This window comes from Frankliniella occidentalis, unplaced genomic scaffold (assembly GCF_000697945.3).
Source record: "Frankliniella occidentalis isolate FOCC.00 unplaced genomic scaffold, Focc_3.1 Scaffold502, whole genome shotgun sequence".
NCBI classification, from domain to species: Eukaryota; Metazoa; Arthropoda; class Insecta; order Thysanoptera; family Thripidae; genus Frankliniella; species Frankliniella occidentalis.
In genome coordinates, this window is record NW_026267620.1 from 43,675 (window position 1) to 49,218 (window position 5,544).

The 5,544-nt window shown below is 46.2% G+C and overlaps 1 long non-coding RNA gene across 1 annotated transcript in view; it reads left to right on the plus strand.

Moving 5' to 3' along the window:
- Positions 1–3,691, plus strand: part of LOC127751465 (uncharacterized) — an 11,980-nt gene extending 8,289 nt beyond the window's left edge. Inside the window, exons 2-3 of the long non-coding RNA XR_008012133.1 lie at positions 2,425–2,490; positions 3,628–3,691. This is a non-coding gene — a long non-coding RNA (uncharacterized LOC127751465). The remainder of the gene's footprint in view (positions 1–2,424; positions 2,491–3,627) is intronic.
- The last annotated feature ends 1,853 nt before the right edge of the window (positions 3,692–5,544 follow it).

Sequence of the window (5,544 nt, forward strand, 5' to 3'; positions counted from 1 at the left end):
CGTTTGGCGGAAGGGCGGGCCTGCTTGTTCTCATGGTCACCTAAGGGGTCACCCGTGAAAGTAAAGTCCTTGGCGCGAAAATTTCGTCCGTTTGACCCTATCTTGCACCGTTTGGGCGCTACAGTGCTTTTTATGACGAAATACGGCGAAAATGACCGCGTTGCTCAAGACGTACAAGGAGGCGTCTGATCGTAAAAATGTCAGAGGAAGTACCCCCCCAAAACAACACATTCTGAATCAGAAACTACCCTCGGATTTGCCGTATCTTTTACTGTTTCGGCCCTAGAGGTGGATACATCGAAAACAATAGCAGAAAGTCAAGTTTTAGGACTGACAAACAATACAATCAAAAAACTGCGCTGGTTCATTTTTTTTTGTATTTTTCTGAAGCAAAGCAGAAGGGTGGGGTGTAGTCACGGTGTTGCCCCGTTACAGTCTTTTGTCCTGTCCAAGGAGCAAATTTCTAGGGCCGCAGGCCCCACCGCCGGACGCTTTAGTTTACTCAAATATGCAAAGTGATTTACTGGTCACATTATTTATTTGATTATGCACTTCAGTAAATCGCGAGACTGAAATGGTCGGGCCTTTGGCACCTGACCGAGCCAAGTTCGTGGCTCGAGCTTTGGGAGAGCAGCCCGAAGGAAGTAGATGATTGCGGAGATAGAGACCTCGCCAACGCCTCCTCTGGTTCTGGTGCTGAACTGGCCTCTCTCATGTAGAACTCCCAGTCAAAGTCATCTGAGGGAAATAAAAATCTGAATTAAGATGGTCACTGTGCCCGAGGAGGAATTTGTGCACAGACTGTCAACATGACGACCATATGGATAACTCGAGAACGGTTTGAGCTAGGAGGCTCAAATATTTTGGCTGAGCGATTAGCGAAGCCTATTACTCCGTCTGGTCGGAAAAAAACTTTTTCTGTGTGTGTGTGTGTGTGTCCGCACGATAACCCAAGAACGATTTCAGCTAGCGACCTGGGATTTTCAGGCCTAGTGCGTGGTCTATTTTTCAAGGTATTAAATTGAATAGTTTTCGTCCGGGAACGGCTTGAAAGTCAATAGTTTACAGGCCCTTATAGCAGCCAAACGGCTTAACATATGACGATGACAAGTAAGGGAGCGTGGGGCGTGGGGTCCCATGAGCCTGGGGGTCCCATGAGCCTGGCCCGATATCTCAGCATTAGTAAATCAGAGTCACTGACCAAAACTGCTGTTAAGTTGTCGGTCAGGTGGTTGTTCGAAACCGAGCCTGGGCTTACCACTATGAGCGATCCAACAGGCGTGAGTGGCGGTCAAACTTTTTAATAGCGATTTTCAGTCAAAAGTAACTTTTGAATTTTCACTTTGACCTTTTGTTTCATACTTCAAACGTCCACTATCAGTCACTGTAATGGTATCAATCTGTTCTGTGGTCTTTCGACTGTATTTTAGAACTATATTTCTGGGCGAAGTCTCCTTTTATTCACTTAATTTTAACATTTATTCCGAAAAGTGTACCCTGGGGTCCCCATCGTATGCCTCATAAAAATCTTTTTTCCTTTTTCCTTCATATATTGTGTGCTTGTTTAGTAAAATGCCTCTTAACAGCATTACCATGATCAAATTTCGATCCCGAAGAATTTTTTACTTTGAACTTGCTCTATAAGGTTAATACAAACATAAATAATATTTTCTACGGCTGTTTCTCTTGCGACAAAGCTATTATACCAGATCAGCCGCATAAATGGAGACTATATTTATCATTCCCTTTGATTCGAATGTGAATAGCTCTACTTTATTGCCTAATATTGGCAAAGGCTTATGTTTCCCCAGGGCAGGCTCATGGGACCCCAGGCCTGGGGTCCCATGAGCTTTTGCAGAGCTTTGCTAAAATCTCTTCTTTTTTAACATTAAGGGTGCTACGAACTCGATATAAGTATTTTTAGAAGGAACAAAGACCAATCTAACATCCTACGTCGAGAAATAGACAATATCGTTCAAAATAAGAAGTCAGGGTAAATTTGAAAAAATGTTCGCCATGGGACCCCAGGCTCGCTCAGACCACGCAGTAGATTTAACTTTGGCACTCGGCACGCGCACGGCGGTTTTTTTAGTCAGACAAAACTACTGTGTGCAAAGAGGCGGTGGGGTGCGAAGGGGAGGGGGCCTCAAGGGCCCTGGCTGGCGGGTGGCCTATCCCGCCCTGGAGCAGGGGCGAGGGGTAGTTGAGCTTCGCGTTGCTCCCGAGGGATGGCGCCACCTTTGTCTCATCATGAGTAAACAAACAAGCAAACATGGCGCATCCCTAAAGTTAACAAGACCGAGTGATATAGGCATTTATCAAAGTTTTGGCATAGAATGCCTTTATGCCAGTCGCTATCATCGTGCGACTATGATCTCCCTTGAACTGTGCTCCAATTTGTTTTGAAGATTATAGTATTTTCAGGTCGGCGATGGTCGGCTACCTGCTGCCTAACTACATTGTGGCTGCTAGAGGTTATCTTAAGGATCTGTAAGTTAGACCTAAAACTTTATCATATCAGATTACTTGTAATAGATATGGACTATGTGATGTATGACATTTACTGCTGCTACTAACTAATGTACCCTTCGTCAACTCTCCTTGGATGGACCGTGGCGCTGCACAGTGGGCTAGAATCCAAAAAAAAGCGGACATAAATCATAACAGTTATTGGGTGCATCGCACATACGATATCGGTATGTTCAGGGGGGTTTTCGGGTGCGCTGATTCCATATTTTTAATAATTTTGAACTTTTAGGAGGCGGATCCAGGTCAAAAAGGGGGGGAGTTTTCAAAATCTTACTCAAATCACGTGAAAGTTCGGTTACGGAGGTCTACGGTTGCGCTGATTGTTGCTGATTTTTTGCTGATTTTTACAATTTATTTTCGAATTTTTACGATTTTTTCTCCATTTTTACAATATTTTACGATTTTTTAAATAGGTTGTTGTTTGGATTGTTTTCTGATTTTGTAGGACTCTGCATGATTTTTTAAGGGATTTTTGACACTTTTTCAATGATTTCATACGAGGTGCAGTCGGTTAGGCGACCCTATTAGGCCGCGCCACCGCAAAGTCCACCAACATTCGTCCAAAAACAAGTCTTTTTCTCGCAAGACCGCAAAATACCGCAAAAACCGACTACGGGATCTTGTAAACAAGGTTTCGAACTTCAAGAATCAATTGTCGGTTTCTTTGATTTTTCATGATTTTGTTACTTACGGCCTTTTCAAGTTGGCCCAAATCGCAATCGGGGGAGAGTTTTACTTTTCAGTTTTTTTGGGGGGTGGGGGGTAAATAATTGATGACCTGCACCTGGATATGTTTCGTTGTGTTTAGAACAACACGTCAGCAAACGTGTGGGCGGCTGAAGCTATGAACAACGATAAAAATAACAATATAAGATAGTGAGGTTAGAGCCGTCCATGCGGGCACCGCAAAATAGCTGATTTCAAAATGATATTTCAAGGTGAAGATTTGCAGCTAAAAATACAAACTAATGCGTTTTGAAATCCTTGAACATTGCGCTACAAGGTCCACTAGTCGTTTTAGCCCAAATCGTTAAAAAATTATCGTACTTTTGTCCGCTTTTTTTGGATTCTAGCCCACTGTGCGCTGCTTGTGTGAAGGAAGTTTCATTTATTCATGAGACATCCAGTGAATTCTCAAATATACCAGGGCATGCAGGTGATGAACCATCTCTTTAAATGTAAAGTGAGCAAACACATCACTATAAAGGGTCATTCCATGACACATTGGCCATATGATTGTTTCGAAACATGATTATCCCTTACATTTGACCGATGAAATGAAGTTGTGTTGGGCCGAACAAAATCGTTGTAGGGTTTTAGTCGGACAACGTAAAGGTACTATTCAGACCAGGTTACGTTGATTTTCAGCTACCACGTATTTGAGATAGACACTTTTTTCTACTTTACATTTAATTTTGAGGACCTTAAATTTTTTTGACCAAAATGTCCATTATCTCATTTTAATCAGCATTTAAAACTGGTTTAAAAGCAATTTTGTCCTGGTCAATATCTTTATTTTTCGTATATTTTACAAAGCATTGAAATGGCTAAAACGCACTAAAATACCCAATATTGGGAAAACTAAACGGGAAATTTCCCAAACTTCTCCCAGTGTTTTTTGAGTGTAGTTGGTCATACTCTACGAAAATTTTGACGTTTTTAAAAATTTTAAAATTCAGCCGTTTTAGGATTCGTTGAACCCACAAAGAATGACCCATGAATGACGCGGTGGAGTCAACTGGGACCCGTGATGGGGCTCTAGAGGCACAATGTCGTTTCCCGCGGCCCCATGGGGGCGGTGCCCGCCCGCGGAGTCTGGCCGGGCTCCTAACACTTGGGGCTGGGTTGGGTCCGCGGGGGGGCTCTCGCAGCAGACAGGGGCTGGCGGGGGGGCGGCCACGGGTAGAACGATCAGCGACACCGAGCTGGGTCACTGGGGCCCCATGCCCTGAGTCCGAACTGGGGGCGGCGCCCCACTCGCCGCTCTCTGCATCCATCTCTTCCAAGACTCCACCGTTTAGATCCCACCACGAGATCATCCACCACCGCTGTGACACGGGAGAATGACATCAATGTACGGCTCTGCTGCAACCTCTACACCGCGGAGGCGGGACTGACGACACTCACCTGCCAGGTTCTGGGTTGAAGCACCGACTATTCGCCAGACCTGATAAGACTGTGCTCTGGCCGAGCCGCTGCCGCGCTTGTCGCCTCCCCCTCCCCTCCTTTTTCCTTTCTCCCAGCTCCCCCCTCCCCTCTCTAGCCCGGCCGCTTCCCGCGCGGCGCGGAGCCGAGCGGACGGGGTTGGTCTTTCGGGCTAGCAGACGAGCCTTTCGCAGGCGCAGTCTACACCATTGGTGAGCCCGGCACTCCGTGGATGGGACGGAAGGAATGGCGCAGGTGTTAATACTTGAATCGCTTTTTGTTCTAGACAGCACAGTGACGAGTGACGTGTGGACTACACGAAGGACGTCGAGATTGACAATGAGATCTTGGAGGTGCTCTGTGTCCCGAGAGGGGACAGGGCTCTGTTCACGAAAGTGACTATGGCTTTGTACCCCCACGATGAGGCCGCAGCCGTTCTCAGGCAACTGATGCGGAACGTCTGCGAACGGGAGGGCGGCTGCCCGGCGGACCAAGAGCCACTCATCAGGGCGCTAGCCGCGATCTTAGTGCGACCCATCCAAGTTCTCAGACTTCACCCCCTGCGATGCAGGACATATCAGCCTGTAAATCTTGCCCACTTCAGGATCTGCCCCATTGTCCTTCTGGCGCAGACCGACGCCAGGGGTACCCACTTCGATGTTGTAGCGGCCCGTGCCCCGCGGATCTTCTGCCCCCACCGGAACCGGACCATCTGATTCAGCTGCTCAATTCTCTCCTTTGACCTCTTCTTCAATGGACCCCTTTTCCTTTTCCTCACAATTGGGGTTAAATGGTGCATGAGTTCATCTGTCAGAAAAGGAATGGGAATTTTTTTGAGTGCTGAATAATAACCAAATTTGATTTTAATTT